The sequence below is a fragment of the Toxorhynchites rutilus genome, chromosome 1 (assembly GCF_029784135.1).
Source record: "Toxorhynchites rutilus septentrionalis strain SRP chromosome 1, ASM2978413v1, whole genome shotgun sequence".
Taxonomy (NCBI): Eukaryota; Metazoa; Arthropoda; class Insecta; order Diptera; family Culicidae; genus Toxorhynchites; species Toxorhynchites rutilus.
The window spans coordinates 130709909-130732932 of NC_073744.1; the positions used below are offsets into that span (position 1 = coordinate 130709909).

The 23024-nt window shown below is 38.5% G+C and overlaps 1 protein-coding gene across 5 annotated transcripts in view; it reads left to right on the forward strand.

Moving 5' to 3' along the window:
- LOC129762868 (calcium/calmodulin-dependent protein kinase type II alpha chain) overlaps positions 1-23024 on the forward strand; it is a 154059-nt gene that overhangs the window by 97502 nt on the left and 33533 nt on the right. For 4 of the 5 annotated variants that reach the window (XM_055761433.1, XM_055761434.1, XM_055761432.1 and 1 more), the window contains one exon: positions 15642-15697. The exons of the other annotated variant lie outside the window; for it this stretch is intronic. The gene's annotated coding sequence lies outside the window, so the exon portion shown is untranslated. The remainder of the gene's footprint in view (positions 1-15641; positions 15698-23024) is intronic. 5 annotated transcript variants of the gene reach the window in all.

Here is a 23024-nt window from a genome sequence, read left to right on the forward strand (position 1 = left end):
ATATTCATGTGAAAGAGTTTAATTGAATGTTTTCTATCCATGTTACACTGTGACCAAATATGTTTCAATCAAGTGCTATTAACAGGTGGTTATCGAGTTGGCATTAACCACTGGTGGGCTTCCAGTATCGAGGAAAATGTGGAAATATCTAATCGTTACTGAAAATAATCTGCCAGTTCCTTTGGGAATTTTCAAAATATATTCATGTGAAAGAGTTTAATTGAATGTTTTCTATCCATGTAACACTGTGACCAAATACATTTGGTTTTGTGGTTTTTCAATCAATCGCAATTAACAGGATAGCTTCAGAAGATTATTCTTCCCCATCAGTAGGATATTTCCGTATCCAATATTGTATGCGCCCGCAATCGATTATTGCTCAGTCGCCGAAAGTTCCAAGCTCAGAGAGTTCATTCCCCTCTAGTTTGCCTTCCAAATTGCCATCGTAAACCACACCTTCTCTCGATTCAATCACACACAAAAAGCATACTTAAGCGATATTCTGGTGGTGAGACACATTCATTTTTCGTGAGAACATCGACAAGACAACATCGTTGCCTAACGAGCTGGAGGAGGTGGACGGCGAAGGATCGACACATACACGCGCAGAACGCTTTCCGTTAGGATGCCATTCAGCATCGGGAAAGTTCCGGAAGAGTTCTAATCATTGCTGGAAAATAATCTGCCAGTTCCTCTGGGAATTTTCAAAATATATTCATGTGAAAGTGTTTAATTGAATGTTTTCTATCCATGTAACACTGTGACCAAATATGTTTCAATCAAGTGCTATTAACAGGTGGTTATCGAGTTGGCATTAACCACTGGTGGGCTTCCAGTATCGAGGAAAATGTGGAAATATCTAATCGTTACTGAAAATAATCTGCCAGTTCCTTTGGGAATTTTCAAAATATATTCATGTGAAAGAGTTTAATTGAATGTTTTCTATCCATGTAACACTGTGACCAAATACATTTGGTTTTGTGGTTTTTCAATCAATCGCAATTAACAGGATAGCTTCAGAAGATTATTCTTCCCCATCAGTAGGATATTTCCGTATCCAATATTGTATGCGCCCGCAATCGATTATTGCTCAGTCGCCGAAAGTTCCGAGCTCAGAGAGTTCATTCCCCTCTAGTTTGCCTTCCAAATTGCCATCGTAAACCACACCTTCTCTCGATTCAATCACAGACAAAAAGCATACTTAAGCGATATTCTGGTGGTGAGACACATTCATTTTTCGTGAGAACATCGACAAGACAACATCGTTGCCTAACGTGCTGGAGGAGGTGGACGGCGAAGGATCGACTCATACACGCGCAGAACGCTTTCCGTTAGGATGCCATTCAGCATCGGGAAAGTTCCGGAAGAGTTCTAATCATTGCTGGAAAATAATCTGCCAGTTCCTCTGGGAATTTTCAAAATATATTCATGTGAAAGAGTTTAATTGAATGTTTTCTATCCATGCTACACTGTGACCAAATATGTTTCAATCAAGTGCTATTAACAGGTGGTTATCGAGTTGGCATTAACCACTGGTGGGCTTCCAGTATCGAGGAAAATGTGGAAATATCTAATCGTTACTGAAAATAATCTGCCAGTTCCTTTGGGAATTTTCAAAATATATTCATGTGAAAGAGTTTAATTGAATGTTTTCTATCCATGTAACACTGTGACCAAATACATTTGGTTTTGTGGTTTTTCAATCAATCGCAATTAACAGGATAGCTTCAGAAGATTATTCTTCCCCATCAGTAGGATATTTCCGTATCCAATATTGTATGCGCCCGCAATCGATTATTGCTCAGTCGCCGAAAGTTCCGAGCTCAGAGAGTTCATTCCCCTCTAGTTTGCCTTCCAAATTGCCATCGTAAACCACACCTTCTCTCGATTCAATCACACACAAAAAGCATACTTAAGCGATATTCTGGTGGTGAGACACATTCATTTTTCGTGAGGACATCGACAAGACAACATCGTTGCCTAACGTGCTGGAGGAGGTGGACGGCAAAGGATCGACACATACACGCGCAGAACTCTTTCCGTTAGGATGCCATTCAGCATCGGGAAAGTTCCGGAAAGATCTAATCATTGCTGGAAAATAATCTGCCAGTTCCTCTGGGAATTTTCAAAATATATTCATGTGAAAGAGTTTAATTGAATGTTTTCTATCCATGTTACACTGTGACCAAATATGTTTCAATCAAGTGCTATTAACATGTGGTTATCGAGTTGGCATTAACCACTGGTGGGCTTCCAGTATCGAGGAAAATGTGGAAATATCTAATCGTTACTGAAAATAATCTGCCAGTTCCTTTGGGAATTTTCAAAATATATTCATGTGAAAGAGTTTAATTGAATGTTTTCTATCCATGTAACACTGTGACCAAATATGTTTCAATCAAGTGCTATTAACAGATGGTTATCGAGTTAGCATTAACCACTGGTGGGCTTCCAGTATCGAGGAAAATGTGGAAATATCTAATCGTTACTGAAAATAATCTGCCAGTTCCTCTGGGAATTTAAAATTACATTCATGTGAAAGAGTTTATTTTAATGTTTTCTATCCATGAAACACTGTGACCAAATACATTTGGTTTTGTGATTTTTCAATCAATCTCAATTAACAGGATAGCTTCTGAAGATTATTCTTCCCCATCAGTAGGATATTTCCGTATCCATTATTGGATGCATAAAACCTTGTGGCTCCAACGTAACGCTCTCGTTTTCGAAGTTCTCTAAATATTCATTCATTCAGAATGAATTCAGATTCAACTTCAAACAAATGATCTCTAAATCAACGATAGTCCTACGTCACCCTTGCGGTTATACCATAGATATAACCCACTTCCTGTTTTTTTTCATTGAATCCAATAACTATTAAAAGATAAAACAAAAAAAAGTAGAAGGGTCTGAGCCTAGGGCCACAGACGCAAGTTTGACGTAGGACTGTGATTGTTCAGAACATTGGTTATTGGTTATTTTGAATGTAATTCTTTTCATTGTTCAGAAATCTGTTAGTTTAACTCTTTTGAAACTCTAAATAGTAGCCCTGAAAAGGGCCGTTTGTTGTATGTACTCAAAATCTTCAAACGGTTTGTAACGAACAAAGAAAGTCAATAATCTTGTGGGAGGGTGACACTTTCCTCGTTGCTTTGATGAAATCTTGCATGAAGTTTGAGTGATGCATGAAATCTTGCATCTAATTGCTTTAACATCTTGCTAATTTGTTAGATAGAACGAATTATTGCACGCAAGTTTGTGTTACATACAACATTCATGGGAACGAAGTTGGAAGAAAGAATGCATAATGCAATATTTACCTTCACATCCACTCGCAAAACATACATTTTTTATTTGTTAAATTGCTCACTTGTTTTATTATTTCCACTGTTGATGTCTCAGGCGAAAAAATGCTGGACAAATTTGCCGTCTAATGGTATATATTTTTTTGTTATTTTCGCTTATTTTTCGTCGGCCTATTTCTGCCACTTCAGTGCCAATCACCGATATCAGGGAGGCGACTCCACCTGTTCCTACCTATCAGACTCAACAACTCATGAGCCGGGTCAACTTCTTTCACTTCCCCCCCGAAGGATGACGTAACCAGAGATTTTTCGCCTCAGAAAATCCCAACGACGCCAGCTGGGATTGAACCCAGGCCGATCGGACTGTGAGGCTGTTACGCTAACCACACAACCACTGGCGCCGTCAATGGTATATATTATAACACATATCGTAAGAACGATTCTGCGTAATATGCATTTGAAAACTCTTAATAAACGGTACATTTTTCGTAGAGTGACCCCCCTATATAGAAATCAAAGACGTAGTCCCACGTCAAAATCTTTGTTGATGTTAACGTCAGCTACACAATCTATTGGTACCAGGCATTAGGCATCATCATGATCGATGAAAAGCTGAATTCCGTAATAAAAAATATCTTTTTCTAAAAATTCATAACTTTTGAACTACTAAACCGATTCAAATGATCAACATATCGAATTGAAGCCAGCAAAAAAACAGGATTTTGTTCTCGTAAATATTGATTTATCTAAAAATCAGAGATCCGTTTTTCCCGTTTTTTTGCTATGATTTTTCAAATTTAACCGATGGCCCAAAAAATATTTTTTTCCAGAAATAACTTTTGATTGGGCAGCTTCATGTAGATACTTTTATCGTTTCGTTGATAAATACGAAGTACTGAGATTGGGGAAAAAATCTATATTTTTCAAAATGCAGAAAAAATATTATTTTGTTGAATATAGATCTGACCAGTTTAAGTGCCCTCGTGGACATTATTTCAAATTCACTCTCCCTCATCGTAGACAAGCGTGGCTTCTGGACGGCCTTGTTTGGTTCAGTTTAAAGGAACCATCCCGTTTTTGTCGTAGGACTACGTCTTTCATTTCTGTACGGAGGTGTAGGTTCAATGGTTTGAAAATGAGAACGTGACACTTGGAGTGCAAGGTTCTGAACGTTAATAACTCATAACCGGCTGAACGAAGTGGTATGAAAATCACTTCATTCGCTCGCTCGCCTAAACACTATGCTCTTTTCTCCCAATTCCATTTCTTTTCTGCAGCCAGATCGAACAGAGCGTTTAACGAAAAACGAATAGGGGATATCAATTCCCTACAGATTGTTACAAGTGGTGACATTGGATATGGATTTGATAGCGGAGAAAATGAAATGTTTGATTTGGTGCAGAGAATATTCCATCATATCAAAGGAAACATATTGTTCGATGAAAGCAGGTGTTTTGATATCATTTGTTGACGAATGCCACAATCGATCGATTATTCTAATTGGCAGGGAGGGGGTATTATTTGTGCTGGGTATTTCCGAGGAGAAATCGATTCCTCTTTGAGCGTTAATAATTCTTTTCCAGAGTTATATGGTTATTAATTATTGACCCGAAAACCTGTTTTCAATAGCATAAAAATTGCTTCGAAATCAGGGTAATGCAATCACAAAACTGCATATGATCTGGTGCTCGCTCGGGAATCCACTTTAAGAACGTCGTTTGATGTTTGCTGAAGCGGACACGGTTTGCTGAGGAGCAGCGAATGATAATAAAGTGTCTTTGTCAGGTGAAGGTGAAGAAAAAGTTTGGATTGAGTTAATCTCAAGGGCCCTTCGCAGGGCTAGAGGCGAATGGGCTGCAAACGTTTAAAGTCTCTATAATACAACAAAATGAAGAAGAAGGAGAGAAGGAAATCATTTAGTTGATTGCGAAAGGACATGAGAATGGTCAATCCCATTTCTTTTCTGCCGTCGAACTGAACGGAGCCGCAGCAGCAGTTCTATTATCGAATGCTTACGAACGCTGCGATGATTTCAATTGTCGGGGGTTGGAGAGCGGGTATTATTTGCGCTGGATACTTCCGAGGAGGAATCGATTCCTCCCTTGAGCGTGAATAATTCTTTCCCGGCTTCGAAAAATGAAAAGTCTATGAGCTATGTGGTTGTTTACTCATCGATTGCTAAGCCAACGATAGTCCCACGTCCATCTTGCGGTTATATCACAGATAAAACCAACTTCTAGTTCTTTTACTCATGTGTAATGGTTTTATGTGTGAAAGATAAAAGCAAGCAATGCCATCTGGTGTAAACAGTTATACTTATACTGAAGTTATACTGGTGTAAACAGTTATACACTGCGAATAAATCAACATTTGCGCCTCTGTCTGCGCCGAAACACAAAATATCAATTACCACGAAGATGTGTTTCTGTGTCTGTATTTCTTTCGAGAAATAAAAATCGAGGGGTTGTATCCGAGACACGACCGCTTAGGACGTAGGACTACGCAACTTTTTTTCTTTTTAAATTTGTTGGTCGGCTATTATTTGCGAATACGTCGAAAGTTCATAAATAAATCTTTAGTAAAAAGTTTCGGGGACCCTGGAAAGGTTTGATGGCTTGCGTGGTTTTGTAGAATCATTTCTAGTAGCAACGATTATTTCTTGCCTTCGCGAGAACAATACACTAATTGGTCATATGTTGCAATTTGTTTCTTTATATCAATACACGTATTGCACTGAGTATTTAACGAGAGGTATCTTCCGGGCATCGCTATTCAACAAGCATCAAAAACGCGTCTAACAGATGCACAAAGTTGCAGCGATAAACTTCAAGGCGAAATATAAAACACAAAACGAACAGAATACACCCAGGTTTTTTTACGCGTTTTTTTGCGTGGTTTTTTTACGAGTTTTTTTTACGCGGATTTTCCAATTAACGCGGTTTTTTCACGCGGATTTTCTAATTAACGCAGTTTTTTTTACGCGGATTTTCCAATTAACACGTTTTTTTTTGCGGTACCCGCGTAAAAGTGCAATATCACATCTCCCCCTCAGCTCACATTTTTCTCTTATGTTTCCTCAGAGCATATTACGGTAATTAGTGCTTGTAACGGAGCTTAGCGCTTATGAAAGAAATTAGTGCTGCACATAATCACGATTCTTATGTGGATTTTAGGTGTTAGGTAACGGGAAGCTCAGCGGGCTTTACAACGGGGCGGGGTTTTTACGGGCAGCGATTCGTGAATGGATTTCCCTGTCTACTTAGCTCTGGACGGTCCAACAGTGGTACTGCACGTGCCTCGGCAGTAGAGTGTACACATCACAAAGGAATCTTCTAGCAACAGCAGATGTCGTCATTCGTGTGGAAAACCGAACTATAGCTACCAGTAACCAACGAAATTGCAGGAAAAAACTACGCGTTTTCGGAAGCGAGTAACAATCAACTTTTTACTTCCGTTCTACGTAAGGATAGTCCCATTTGATATCTATCATTAGGTGACATGGTTTTTTTTACGCGGATTTTCCAATTAACGCGTTTTTTTTTTACGCGGATTTTCCAATTAACGCGGTTTTTTACGCGGATTTTCCAATTAACGCGGTTTTTTTACACGGTTTTTTTTACGAGGTACGTATCCCCCGCGTAAAAAAACCTGGGTGTAATTACTTCCAAATATCCTCTTTTCGCTATCCCTCTTCATTGTTTCTATTTTTCTTCTTCTTCTTTTGCTTTATTTTCGGAGACATTAAATCCAACCATTCATTTGTCTCCGACTGTTTCTATTTTAGCGGTTGCATAAGTTAATCGTTATTGACAGCTCTGTTCGGGAAAGTACACAAATGGACAGAACAAATGTATGGGGAAATGGGAATGCTTCTATTTTTCATCAAATTAAACCATATACAGACTATAGGATTGTAATGTATAGCAAATCAAACAAATCTTAGAAAATTTCCGATTCTATTGGTATGCAAATCGTTAAAATCCGATCGCAGCAAAAATAGTTATTAACATTAACTTTATTTCATAAAAACGTGATCTCTTTTCTGATTTGGCACCCTTAATGTAAGACGTAGTCCTACGTCAAAAGAAAAGCTTATCACAACTTCTTGCCGCGTGACTTGCACCACAAAAAGCTCAATCGCTTCGCCGCCCCATCCATCTCTAGGGGGGACATGTTTCTACCACTGCTCCTTCAAACCACACTATGTATCTGTTTGCCCAAAGCCGATTGTCAGCAAGTGGAATGTTTGACAAAGTCTGCACAGGAAGAAAAATCATCGTCGTTACGTCGTGGCGCAGCATTTCACATCATGGCACTTTAATCTTATCTTCTGCAGCAACGGCAATGGTAGGCAGAAAGTTATTTCTTTTTATTTCATTTCATCATGTCGTGCCTCATTTCTGTCCAAATCTAGGAAGGAATAAAATAATTCATGGAAAATGGAATACGACCCTCACGGAAGCGCAAAAAGCACACATACACACACGCGCACCCACATATGGCGGAACGAAATATGCATACACACCAGTCAGTGTGACATTCGTTCACATTCGTGTGAGCATCCACTGAGCTGTTCACTCGAATGATGTTTGAAAGTTAGTTGATAGCGAGTGTTTGACAGCCGGTATGTGTCACAACACAACTCGAGTAGATATGATTGGGACATGAATGTTTAACATATTTTTCTTGTGTGCCTTTGCTATTATGGGTAACGACCTAGAGAGATTTAGTTTTATGAGCGCAAAGCACGAAGCACTTCAATTGATGAATACTTCCGACTGCACAACCGTGTTACGTGTTACATTTTCATCTCTGATAGACGGAAAACGAATTACGTGAGAATGGTTATTTTTCTTTGTAAGGAACGAGCATTTGCTCGTCACTCGCGAGCTTCATCGAATTATTCGTAAATCATTTGAGTGCGATTCGGGACTTTGAAGCTAAGGGTACACTGCCGAAATCTTCGAAGGTGAAAAATGAAGATGCACTCTACTCTCAGTAGCTTCGCTTCGACTAGGATTACTTCCGCATTCGCCGTCAACAGGAAGTGAAGTGACTAGAAAATGAATTGACGAGCGTTGCGAGCATGGATGACTGATGAATTATTCTAGTCAATACTTATTCTAACTGACGCGACTAATGAACACAAATCTGGCTCTTCATTCAACTGACTTCAATCCATACTTCCATTTCCCCCTGACACTAATTACTCACCCGCGTACACAATCTGATGCAAAAAAGTAGTTACACCATTAATTAAAATCGTTTTGGGAGAAGTCACTTCAAAATGCAATGGAGAGAATTTGACGGGGAAGAATGAAATGAGAAAGTCGAGTGGTAGAAGGGGAAAGCGACTAAACGCCCGACTGACTGTTTAGTCGTTTTGGCAGAGAAACTGCGTGAAGAAGCCGAAAGTCATTTCCCACTGAATACGGAGGAGAATTTTCCCATAGTCAGCTGACTATCCTCAGTTGAATATGACTACACCGAGCCCTGATTGCTGTAGATCAATTATTGTTTGTTGACTTACTAAAGCACTAAAATAAGGCAGTCCTGTGTCTAGAAATGATGATTACGGTAGCACCACAACTGGTGCGGGGGTAAAATATGCGGGATTTCTTGTAGTACGGCGTCTTCCAGATTAAACACTCACGCAACAAATTTAAATCTCTTCTACAAAAGTGAACCGATTTTTATTTAAAAAAAAAGCAAATATAGCTTATTTTAGGACATTTTCGATGTGACCACCCCTTTTTCGATAACGCGTTTTAAACGGTGAACAAAATTCTTCATGCAGAACTCTAACATTACGACTTCGATGCTGTTGAAAATCCGAGTTATTTCTTCTTGAAGTTCCTCCAAATTTGGTTGCTTATTAACATAGCAACGTTCCTTCACGTACCCCCAGAAGAAGTGATCGACGACGAGTAACGTTGAAATTCTTCATTCATGTTGAAAATCCATTTATTCGAAGTCATCTTTTAAAAATGTCCCCGAAAGCCGAAATCCTACGTTAACACTTTAAAGACCGGGAAGAAATCTGTAATGGCGAGTTTACATTAGGGAGATCTATAGCTATAGATGGATTTATTCACCCGAAACTAGATGTAAACGGGTGAGAATATATATGATATAAATGAATGGCCCAGAGACAAAAGTCTCCGTTGATTACAAAGAATAAAAATAAACAAGTGACACTGATAAGAAAAAGCAAGCGAATGACACTGAGACAAAAACCTTACTTCTTTTAACAATATTTTCGGCCAACAGTTAGAATTTCATAGAAATGATATCCCTCAAAAACCCACGTATGCTATCATACTGAAATGTCTTCACATGTTTCATAATGTCTTTAGAATGCCTTCGCACGCTTGTTTACATCGACGAATATATTTTTTCCAGTATGTTTCGTAGGAGAGTGTATGCATACTGACAGATTTCTACTACGAGGTGTTTAATGAAGGTTGATGATTTGATTTCATTCTTAGGTTTGGATTCACAAACATACAAGTATGAGTAATATAAATTGCCTAGCCAGCCCATACATGCAAACGGCGATAAACATACATCCCAGCAAAAATTAAATCGTATAGATTATATATATATATATATATATATATATATATATATAGGAGTATACATTATATACTCCTCCAATGTAATACTGAACTTTATTTAACCATTTCTATAGAAATGTTGCGATATTTCCACTAAAACACAATCGACAATAAGGAATGGCGTATCTGATTACAACTCTTTCGTATCATATGTAAGAGCTTTAACTGTCCTAGAATCATATTTCAGATAGCCGTGCGAGATAGTTGCGGCTTGATAATCCAAACATCCGGAGTTCAAATCCCATTGGAGCAATTTTATAACCATCGCCACCACTCATATCATATTGATTAATTCCTATTTTTACAAAATGAATATTTAAAAAGGTTCTATATACATACACAAATGGTGATTCCCGGGGGTGAACATTTTACTTTAATATTTTCCGCCATTTTTTTATGCCAGTGATGAATCGTATATTCGTATGACACCAGACTTAGACAGATATTGCCTAACAACCTTGCATGTACAGTAAGTTACCTCTTATTCGACATCTAGTTAATTGGATAGACCTGTAATGGGCCAGAAATAATTGGACATTTTCTTCTCTGATTGAATATTTTTGTAAACATCGAGTTTGAGACTCAAATTATGGCCCCAGATTGAAAGTCGCCACCAGACGTCAACACTGTACCACTGTCATTGCGAATGTCCAATTACATGTCATAATCACCTCCAATGCGACTCTGAGTAGTGCCTCGTTATTTCGATTTAGAGGTATATGGTATATTACTGTATATGCTATTTGGGCGCATCACATACCACCCAAAACATAGGATATTCGATGCTCCATATACACGATAGTTATATGATTTCATGTTTGCTGGGTTGGCATTGCTTGGCAGCTTGGTTTGACAAGTTCATATTTTTATATTTACAGTTTTGAGTTAAGTGCAACTGAATGACGTAGTTGAACTAATTTATTTTTGTCACTATGTATATTAAAACGCAAAAGATCGATCTTCCGTTTTAAAAAGTTAAAAATAAAAAAAGGAAACTTTAACTTTCACTTTTCTTGAAACCGGACATATTTGGACTTGAAAATAATTTTTAACGTAATATTCCAAACATACATGTATTTACAAAAATCTATAATTATTATTATAATTATCACGAACATTTTCCGCCATTGGTTTTTTTTTTGGTTGTCTGTAGTAAATCGTATATATGTATGACAATAGTCGTACTAGATGCAAGTAGAAGTCGTATATACATCCAAACCAATTCGTAAGCAGATATCAGGTATGTATATCACCTCCACTTTTGTATGTATATGTCAGTTAGGCGCATCATATGCAATCCAAATATGGGATATATAATGCTGTATATACGTAGGTTATACGATTCAATGTTTGCTGGGCAATAATTTCGTGAATACTTTTGTAAGTGGAAAATGTGTGTTCGTTGCTTATGATGCGAACATAAATAACAATAAAATACAGTAATTTACATTTAATACGACATGCCGAGGGTGTCTGTCTGATTCTTATAGACTCGGAAACTACTGAACCGATCGACATGAAAATTGGTATGTAGGAGTTTTTGGGGCCGGGGAAGATTTTCGTGATATTTTGAGACCCCTCCCCCCTCTCTAAGGGGGGGCTGCAATACAAATGAAACACAAAAAAATTAAAATGGAACACAAAATTATCTTCAATCTAAAGAGTTTATTGTCTTGTTATCACTCGATATCCCCATCTTGTTCGGCTAAACCTTTCTGTTTAGCGATTGCGTTTGCCACTCGCCACAGCTTTCACAGTTGGAAAATTTCTTCCCATCCAGCTTGTGACATATTTTACAGTAAACTACATTCAATGGCACGTCGCATTACCACCACTCAGTGTCGGATTGGAGATAATGTTAACCTGTAATTGAACATTTGCGATGACAGTGGTACAGTGTCGACTTTCAATGTGGGGTCATAATTTGGACCCCGAACTCTATGTTTACAAAAATGTCCAACTAAATATCTCGCATTACAGGTCCGTCCAATTAGCTGAATGTCGAGATAAGTGTAAATTACTGTAAAAATCAATCAATCTAGAAGCAATTTAAGAATTGGTGAAAATCAATAAGCTCAGAACAACTGCCAAATTCACATACTCATCATATCCTGGCAAACAAATTATGAAAAAATCAATTTGTGTTTTATTATTATTTTGGATATTGTTTTAGAAAGCATTAAACTGTATTTCATAAACTCTTTTTTGGAAGGTTTAATGGCCCTGAAAAGCGCCTTGTTTTATGGAATGGTTCCAATTTAGAAAACTTAGTACTCGTGGTTTTGAAAAAAACCATTTCGAACGCCCTCGATGCCGCCTTGTTCTGGATTTGCCACCAAAGCAGTTTGTATAAAGAACAAACTTTTTTCTTCTGCTACCTGCTGCCGTTTTGCGATTGCGTTTGCCACCCGCCACTCGCTGCAACTGCCTGTTGTTGTCTAGATGTGTTCTGTTCTGAATGTGGTTTTTCTTATCGTCGCGAGCAGCTTTACCAGCCAACTCGATCACTTCGGCTGCCGAAACTATATAACGCCGGCTAGGTGGACTGGTGCACTGGTACTAACGCGCTCGGCCTAGCTACCCTTGCGGGAAACTCCAGATCAACACGGTTCGAGCGGGATTTTGCCTTTCCCTTCACTTTTCCTCCTTTACCATGTCCAGACATGGCTGCTTGGGTTGGTTTGTTGATGTGTTGTGATGCGAACCGATGTGGTGTACGGTTTGAATGAGAATGATCGTTACGGCAGCGGAGCGGGGATTTTTAAGCTGACTGGCTGGCTCGAGAATTACGCATGTGTGAGACTGTGACCAATGTTTCGTTCATTTTTTTCTTTTTCCTTCCCAATCGTGCTTCATTCTATTTCGCTGCTGCTCTGGTTGCCCGTTTTGGTCGGTACGATTTGAGGAGCACAAAATGGACCAATCAAAAATGGGCACATAGGGCATTTTGACAATGCTTGATATTTCACAATTATTCAATTATTTATCTCATAAAAAATGAAATGTTATTCGTTATGATAGATGCGTAGATATATTTCCTATCAATTGATGCAAAAACCTTTGCGATCTATTGAGAAACGCTCGAGTTATAAGCGTTCCAAATATTGCATTTTTTCCTACTTGTTCAGTGTCTAGATTTCCATTTCACCCCCTATATCTTCCGGTTAGACGTAGTCCTACGTCAAAAGTAACAAGCATAGAACGCGTAGAAATTTTATCTTTTGAATGAAGTGTTTATCATACCATTTCGTTCAGTTGTTTAGGAGCTATTAATGCTCAAAATCTCGTTCTCCGGCGTAACGCTTTCGTTTTCGAAACTCTGAACTTACACCTCAGTATAGAAACGAAAGACGTAGTCCTACGTCAAAATGACTTAAGTGGAAAGATGAATGATTCAATTCTCTATCTAATGCGCATAATTTTGAAGGTTGTTACTTGATAAACAATCAATTTATTTCAACTGAAATAATTCATTATTCATTAAATCCACCAAGACGTTGAACAGAAACTTGCACGCAACAAAAAATTTTGTCCGCTAATTTCACACAAGTCCGTGAAGAAGGAATACGAAAACGAGAAATCTCGTGAGCGGTCTGTAAAGTGTGCTAAGAGGTGCTAAGTCAGAAATAATAACGTAGAACAAGAAGAGCGCTATCGCGCTCCCCGCACTTTTCGCATACAACAAAAGGAGCGCTATCGCGCTCCCCCGTATTCAAACGGTTAAGGCTTCGGCTGCTCGAGTAATACAATTTCGCTAAAAATACACGTTCTTGAAAATTACATCTTGACACTTAAAACCATCCGATCAGACTGAACGAGTAGCCGAATATTATCGTACCGAAGTAGAAAATGCAGTGGTACCATCGAAGGAGGGAAAAAATTATGAGGAGCTATTGGATTTTTTTTGCGTAAACGTTTAATCTGAAAGACTCTGTATAACGGGACATGTTGTTCATGTTCATGTTCATGTTGGACGTCGAATTTAAATAGTTGTTCTGGCCGGTCTAACAATTCTCGAAGGAATAATAATTGGTCCGGATGCATTTAGCATGATATTATGCAATGAAGATCCGAAAATTCTTCCTAAGCAACAGAGAATCGAAATTTTTCGATAGTTGGCAACATTGTGTAAACTGCCGGTTTTGCTAATCATTGAGCTGTTATTAAGTTTATATAAGAATCTCCGTTCTGTTGAACTATTGACCCGTAACGCATAATGCATAGGTAATTGGGATTTGGATGATTTTTTCTGAACCACCCAACATTGGTAGCAATTCTCATTACCAGATATCGAAGTTAAGAGGTTTGAGAACATTTCGCGTAGTTACGTAAAACGGGGCAACTAACTCGAAGGTTGAGCATCCGTTTTAGGGTGACATCCAAGTTTGACAACCATCAGAAGGCAGGGCTCTTTTTCCGGAGAAATCTGTACCCATTTGAATAAACAAATCATAAATACAATCAAAGCGAGTGGTATATCACCGGAATCTAAAAAATACGCGAGGTAAAGTATGTTGAGGATCTGATGTTTCCTTCGGAACGTTAGTCCATTTAATTAGAAAGAACATCCACATTTTTTGAGTTATAATCTCGGAGAGAGCCAACTTCTTGAAGCCCCAACCCTGAAAATTAATCGAATTCCAACTCGAGGACTGCTACCGTTGACACCACTTGTTCAGCACATAATTAGGTCTCCCTGAGAACCAAAGTAACACAATCAGAGAGAGCGTCTTCTTGTGGCATTCGCAAATGATATCCACCGTAAATCAACTGTGCAAATTCGAAGACAATCATGCGTAGCCCTCTTTCTTCCAAGTAAAACACTCGAAATGCCTCCCCCCCTCCAAATACCCCTCGCAAACGCCGTAAGCAGACGCACAGCATCGTGTTGGTGAAATGAACTTTGTAAACCATTGCGGTGGTTACCGTCGAGCGTTGTCTATCCGTTTTCTTAGAATTTCACTCCCTATCTGTGCTACCTGGGAGGGCAGAGATTGGGGAGTGAAATTTAGCGAAGGCAGTGTGGCCCCCACCAGCATGGCACTTCTCAGGCTTTGTTGTGTGGGAGTTTGTATAGGTGATACGCAGAAGGCGAGCCCCCCAAGTTTTGGGCCAATTTGGGTCCTCCTGGTAGCGGTATTTGTGGTGTGCGTGTGACAGCAATAACAAGAGCAGAACCGACCTTCACGAAATTAGAAGGCTCGGGGAAGGTACACACAGTTCGTACCCTGTGGCAAGAAAACAACATGAATTCCTAGCCTCCAGTGGATGATGATCTATCTGACGGCTGGGAGAGAAGGCGTGTTTGCTGACATAAACTCACTCTGCTCCCCGGTTGCCTGCCTGCGTGTGCGGGAATGTAAGCGCTGAGAATTTCGCTAGGTGGAATTTTTGCGATTCATCGAAGGGGGAGGGATGGCAGGAGAGGGTGTCCAATGTAACAAACTTCCGGTTTTCCCCCATCGAAAATGGATTGCAGCAGCAGCAGCAGTGCTTGCGCTACTCGAAAACAAATGTTGTGATTTGGGTGGGTTGTGTTGGCCCACCGTGGGGCAGGTTTGGGAGGGTTCTGCCGACAAAATGTTTCGTGTCGCATAATACTCGTAAACTTTGACAAGATTGATAGAGCTTATTGATTAGCATTTGAGCAGGCATTCATTTCGCAGCGACACCGACTTTCACTTTATACTTATCTATGTTTCTTGTTATCTCGTTTTAGGTATCTTCACAGAGCGCAGGATTGTGAAGGATTGATGCAGCATATTTCACTTAACGGTATGTGTGCGTTATGTTCAATAGTATTAAAGCTAACTATTTCAATTGATTGATTGAGTAAGATTGAGATAGGATTGTGAGCTGTTAGCAATGTTATTTTTTTGGCAATTTGACTTCGACGTTCAATCGTTTAATTTTAACAACTTTTTTAAAATCTAAAAACTGCCCGAAAAGTTTGCGGCGATTTTCGAGACAAAATCAAAAACATAATTATATATATACATTTATTCAATTATTAGCAGATCTGGTGAAGGTCGTGCCGCCAAGAATTTTGAAACAATTGATTGAAATAATTTCGAATATTCCCTTACCTTCCAATTCTATAATCATACCTTTGCAATTGATAACAGATGGCGCTACACGAATGCCAATCAGTTATTGAACGAAGTACGTCTAGAATTTCATTTCTCTACTTTGTGAGGGAAGAAGCTTAGGGACCACTAGGATATCACAGAAGTATTATATGGAAACCGACTTGTAACTATTTTTAATATTCACCCCTATTCTGTTTCTCGATCGCTTCGAAATAATTCGAACGACTTGATACTATTCCATGCTGCATTCTGCACAAGTTGCTTGTGTATATCGTTCGATCTGTTTCTCTTCGAACATTAAATTGACAAAACGTTCGAAATAGAGAATGCGAAATCATAACTCGAACGAAATGCAGAATCGGGGTAATTTTTCATCTTTTGATTATTCTTGTACTTTTGACAAATAATAAAATAATGAATAGTAAAAATATTATTTTTTTCATTTGTTTGGAGAACGAGAAACTTCCAAAATTCGCGCCTACACAAGAATACTTCCTTAATAATCAGACGAACCTGAAACACAAAGCGTGCCATGACATACTTATCGATTTTGGTGACGCTCATCTTCAACATTGAGTTAAGTTGCTTTTGTTTCATCTGACATGTTTTTGTCTGATGAGTAATATTTTCCCATCGGGCGGTTGTACTATTAATAACACAACAATGATCATAACAACTATCAACGCTGTCCAGTCTGCTGAACAATGGAAGCCGCTTGCCGCTTTGTCATTGTAAACAAACAATGCTTCAATTTATATTCTAGTGTGTAGGTATTGGTACACTGTATGATTTACATGTGTGTGTGCAAACGCAGAGCGTGAACGAATGTTTACGTATTTTCAACTGAGGAAATACTTTACACCACGATTAAAGAGCTCGAGGTCGCAATTTCAGAAAAATGGAAAAACATCGAGAAATCCGTTCAGCAGAATTTGGTTAATAGTATTCCAACACAAATTTTCAAGATTATTAGTCGAAATGGCAAGGTTACCAATTATTGAGATGTAAATCAGCCAATCGTTTTGAATTTTTCATTGATAATACTTATGAATTTTGAATTGGTCTTATAGAAACTGGACAGCTGAAATTATCATATTTAAGCACAATAAATAAACAAACAACTCTTTTGAACGAAATTGACGTTAAATATACTCTATTCTAAGCATTCAATAATGTATGAATATATATTGTTGAACTTCTAACTGTTTGTATTGCAACGAAATAGAATAAGGGTGGTCTCATAGAAGTTGGACAGACTGTACATGTATTGAAACCCGGTTGCAGCTAAAATGCCAATGAGCCTAAATATAAAAACAAATGGCATAAAAAAATCACCGTCACCCAACTCCATCGTGTCACAAAAACGTCTACGTTGAATAATGATTCATTTCGAGATTTCTGTTGAGTTCGCCTCTAGAAAGCGAGCAGCTAGCAGCGTACATTAATCTGAGAAAAAAAATATTTTTTTTTACGTAGGACTACGTCTAACCGGAAGATATAGGGGGTGAAATGGAAATCTAGGCACTGAACAAGTAGGAAAAATGCAAGATTTGGAACGCTTATAACTCGAGCATTTCTCAATAGATCGCAAAGGTTTTTGAATCAATTGATAGGAAATATATCTACGCATCTATCATAACGAATAACATTTCATTTTTCTTGAGATAAATAATTGAATAATTGTGAAATATCAAGCATTGTCAAAATGCACTATGTGCCCATTTTTGATTGGTCCATTTTGTGCTCCTCAAATCGTACCGACCAAAACGGGCAACCAGAGCAGCAGCGAAATAGAATGAAGCACGATTGGGAAGTAAAAAGAAAAAAATTAACGAAACATTGGTCGCAGTCTCACACATGCGTAATTTTCGAGCCAGCCAGCGCGTTAGTACCAGTCCACCTAGCTGGCGTTATATAGTTTCGGCCGCCGAAGTGATCGAGTTAGCTGGCAAAGCTGCTCGCGACGATAAGAAAACCCGCATTCAGAACAGAACACATTCGGTTCGGTGGACATCAAGACAACAGGCAGTTGCAGCGAGTGGCGAGTGGCAAACGCAATCGCAAAACGGCATCAGGTAGCAGAAGAAAAAAGTTTGTTCTTTATACAAACTGCTTTGGTGGCAAATCCAGAACAAGGCGGCATCGAGGGCGTTCGAAATGGTTTTTTTTTTCAAAACCACGAGTACAAAGTTTTCTAAATTGGAACCATTCCATAAAATACGGCGCTTATCAGGGCCATTAAACCTTTCAAAAAAGAGTTTACGAAATACAGTTCAATGCTTTCTAAAATAATATCCAAAATAATAATAAAACACAAATTGATTTTTTCATAATTTGTTTGCCAGGATCTGATAAGTATGTGAATTTGGCAGTTGTTCTGAGCTTATTGGTTTTCACCAATTCTTAAATTGCTCCTAGATTGAAAGTACAGTAATTTACACTTATCTCGACATTTAGCTAATTGGACGGACCTGTAATGCGACATATTTAGTTGGACATTTTTGTAAACATAGAGTTCGAGGTCAAAATTATGACCCCACATTGAAAGTCGACACTGTACCACTTGTATCGCAAATGTTCAATTACAGGTTAAAATTACCTCCAATCCGATACTGAGTGGAGGTAATGCGACGTGCAATTGAATGTAATTTACTGTAAAATGTGTCACAAGCTAGATGGGAAGAAATTTTCCAACTGTGAAAGCTGTGGCGAGTGGCAAATGCAATCGCTAAACAGAAAGGTTTAGCCGAACAAGATGGAGATATCGAGTGATAATAAAACAATAAACTCTTTAGATTGAAGATAATTTTGTGATCCTGAAAAGGACCCTTTTTAGCCTGCATGTGAATCCAACGAGCGAACAAATCGTAATGAATGTATTTTTTTGCCATCGCTCCCTTTTAACGCTCATTCGTTCGTCTCGTTGGACTCGCCCCTCTGACTGAGTCTGCCGATTTGTCTCTATCCTGTGAGTGTGTACCGCTAGAGTATAAAACACGCGGACCCCAAAAAAATATCTTATTTTCTTTCAAACCGTAAACCCGTAAATCGGCATCGTGGACGTAACAAAGGAGGACAAGTTGAGGGAAAGGCAAAGTCTCACTCGAACCGTGCAGGTCTCCAGTTCCCTGTTGGTCGCATTCACTGATTGCTCCGCAAGGGTAACTAGGCCGAACGGATTGGTGCCGGAGCACCAGTATACCTAACAGCGATTATAGAGTTTCGGCCGTCGGAGTGCTCGAGTTGGCTTGCAAAGCTGCTCACGACAATCAGAAAACCCGCATCAAGAACAGAGCAGCTTCGGTTCGGCGCTCATCAAGGCAACAATTAGTTTCAGTGAGTGGCAAAGTGTTTCTCCGGCACGTCGCATTAAATGTAATTTAATGAACAATATGTCACAAGCTGGATGGAAGAAATTTTCCAACTGTGAAAGCTGTGGCGAGTGGCAAACGCAACAGCTAAACAGGAAGTTTTAACCGAACAAGATGGGAATATCGAGTGATAACAAAAACAAAACACCAAAGGTTCTTCTCAGAACCATCAACATATTGATAAAGAGTAAACAGTAAACTAATCCATTTTTCAGGTAGATAGGTAGGTATAAACGTAGGAGAAGAAAATAAAACAATATATTTAAAATATATATTTAACAAAAGCTGTACCCTTTGTATAGTCCTACGTCACTCCGGTTATGTCCCCGACATTACCCACCCGTCTTTTTATTTCGCTTTCCTGCCAACCATTTGCTTCGCTCAGTATGCCTTCAGTGTGCTTGCATAGCAACTGCATTCTATGGAAATAATCCGTTCGCACCAAGGCTATCGAATCGGAACGGAATTTCGCATTCTGCAATCCGTTTTCAATCCGTGGTAACATCTCCACGCAATTCAATATTGACGACATTGAGCTTTGTGTTCCATTTCTGTGGAGTAAAAATAGTAATGGTAATGGGTGAAATAAACACATTTCAGAGTTAAAGTTTGGGTACATTGCACTATCTTGTTTTCCAGCTTGAAGATGTTCGCAACTCGAACCTCCTGGTGCTAGTGCGATCAAGTGGGTGATTCTATGTTCTGACATACAGGAGTTGTCGCCAGACTTCAAGTGGGTCTCGGTTAACACAAACCTAAGTGTTCATTTAATGCTCCTTCCAATGTGACCCTATCAAGCCGTCGGGGTGTGCGTGAGGTCCTGGCGAGTTGATTGCATAAGATTTTACCTCAAAAGTATGTTCCATCAAACCGGTGTATGGAGGGTTGCATATATCATGGAGCAAAGTTTGTTTTTGTTCTACTTCATCGGTGTTTATTTGAATTGAAAGCGTCGGCACAAGCACGGTGTAATGTGGGTGCCTTGAAAAAATCCTACTGAGAATTTGACACGCCCCGGCAGTGTTGAAAAAAATATCGGTAAGCACAAATACTAAGACTAATATATTACGAAAGAAAATCAAAATGACAGATCTAGACCTAGGCCATACGGAGTCAATCAAATTTGTCTACGCATTTTACTTGAAAAAAAAAAACTCTTGCAACTTTTCCCCCCATGTACTATCGCCAAATGTTTCTCCGATATAAGGAGCAAACGTTTTCGTGACTCGGGCTTTGTTCATTTACAAATCTTTGTGATGTTTAATTCCTGCTTCACGCAGCTGAGAGAAGGTATCGGTAATTCAGGAAATGTTTACTCGAAATATTTAAATTATTTGCCGGTTTCAATAGTTATACCCAACTGCCATGATTTGAATCGTTTTTATAGCACAAATTGAACCTTGTAATTTGTGTAGTTCATGTACTTAGTTGTTTAAATAAAAGAAAAAAATATCAAATCGTGTAATTCTAGCGTTCAGAATCATTAAAACTGATCAGAAGTAAAATTAAATTGTATTTAAGTTTAGAGAAGTTCAATGGTCAATGTTACTGGAATCTCAGTATCTGCTAAAATGTCAGTCCCCTTGTGATTTTGAATGCTAGCATTAATTGATGAAAAAATGAAGTTCATTCATTTTTATTAATTCAACTAGTTGACCCGACGAACTTCGTCCCGCCCAAAAAAGATTTTTTGATTTGAATACTTTCGAACATCCACGTTTTCTTACTAAGTGAACGTTAGTGAGTCCAATCACTGAACTCTTCATTGATTGATTATCCTTTGACCCTTTACAATTTCCTTTTACTATAAATTGTCTAGTACTTCTACAAAATATCGTCCTTATAATATAAAATTATTTTCAGACACAATTCTGGTTCAAGATTCTTCAAGCATTTGGAAATAACATGTTTCTCCGTTGCATGGAATACATGTTTGATACAGTGAATATTACAAAGATGAATACAACAAAATAAAGAAGGCTAAAATCGGACCATCCATTCTTCGGGTTTTCCGCTTACCAAAAGATTTTGCCTTACATTTTTATTGATATAGATATAAATAGAAGACGATATAGGAGGGCGTTTTATCACATTAAAATCCATTTCCACTTCTAAACCAAGATCAATTTCGTTAACGCAAACATCAAATGACTTGTCACTCAGTAATTGTAGAATTTTCCGAATTATCCTATTTTCCTTCAGAATTATCGAAACATTTCTCGTACCCAAAAACCTTCACATCCCAAATTTTGCTCAATTTACTTGATTATTTCTCGAGTTATGCAGAAGTTTGTGTTTCATTTGTATGGCAGCTACACCTTAGAGAGAGGGGATGAGTGTATATTCACCATAAAAACATTTTGTGCCCCCAAAAACCTTCACATGCCAACTTTGGTTTCGTTTGCTTGATTAATTCCCGAGTAATGCAAAAATTTGCGTTTCATTTGAATGGCAGCCCCCCCCTTAGAGAGGGGGAGAGGTCTCGAACTATCATAAGATCCTTCCTCGACCCTAAAAACCCTTACATACCAATTTTCATGAAGATCGGTTCAGTAGTTTCCGAGTCCATAAGAAACAGAAAGTCCAGAAAGACTGAAATACATTACTCCATTTATATATATAATACATAATACTTTTTTGAAGAACTTTATTGACGGAATATAATCAAATCCTTTTCAAATCTCTGGCAATTCAGGAATGGACCTCAATATAATACTGGTATGTGTTTCCCAGATTAGTGTTCCTTTGTCAATGTACTCCAACGCATATAAAAATTTTCCACAGTTTGAAGAAATTTAACCTCCAGGATTTAACTGGAATCAACTAGTCCTACTTCAAGACTACGTTCTTGTGTATGAGTGCCATATCAGATAACATGTGACTTTTAATGGAATAATTTCGACGTTAATAACTAGTTTTGCTGCTAACGGATGTTGATGATTTGCATACCGATCGTATTGGTAGTTCTCTGAGAACTGTTTGTTTGTTTGATGAAATCCGCATATGGTTTAAATTGACAAAAAAAACCATTTTCCATATATTTGTTCTGTGCATTTCTGCGCTTACCTATCTGTGCCGTCTATACCAAGGAAAGAGTGGAGTCGCGAAGTATATTTCTTATATGAATGAGGCGTGCGTAAAGTGGTCGCTAGAACTGCAAATGCAGCGTTTGTTTAAACGAACACTGTAATGAGAGGAGATATTGCAAATTAGTTCCGCCTGTTTTTAGCTTAATGGGGATAAATAAGACATTCGCGATTTGTAATACTCAGTCGGCAGACTCTTCTCTCGCTGATGTCACACACAACGGGTTTCCTTTATACAAAGTTCAAGAGCGAAATCACTTCGGAGGAAAAAGGAAGCTGAATTGCGACCAAAACACATTTTAACATTTCGCGCGCTGAATCGGACTCAAAAGCTGAAACAGTTCAAAATCTGTATACTGTAATGTACTATAGATTCCCTTGATTTGGCAGCAACATCACTCAGGTGGAAGTTACCCTTATCAAGATTCATGAAAAACGCGCGTAGGGGGATTGTCTGAATCCTTCCTTCACAAATCCTAGAAAGGACTTTTCGAAAACTTCATCATTTACCGAGTTATAGCCATTTTAGCGACGCAAAATACAATAGTGACGCTTA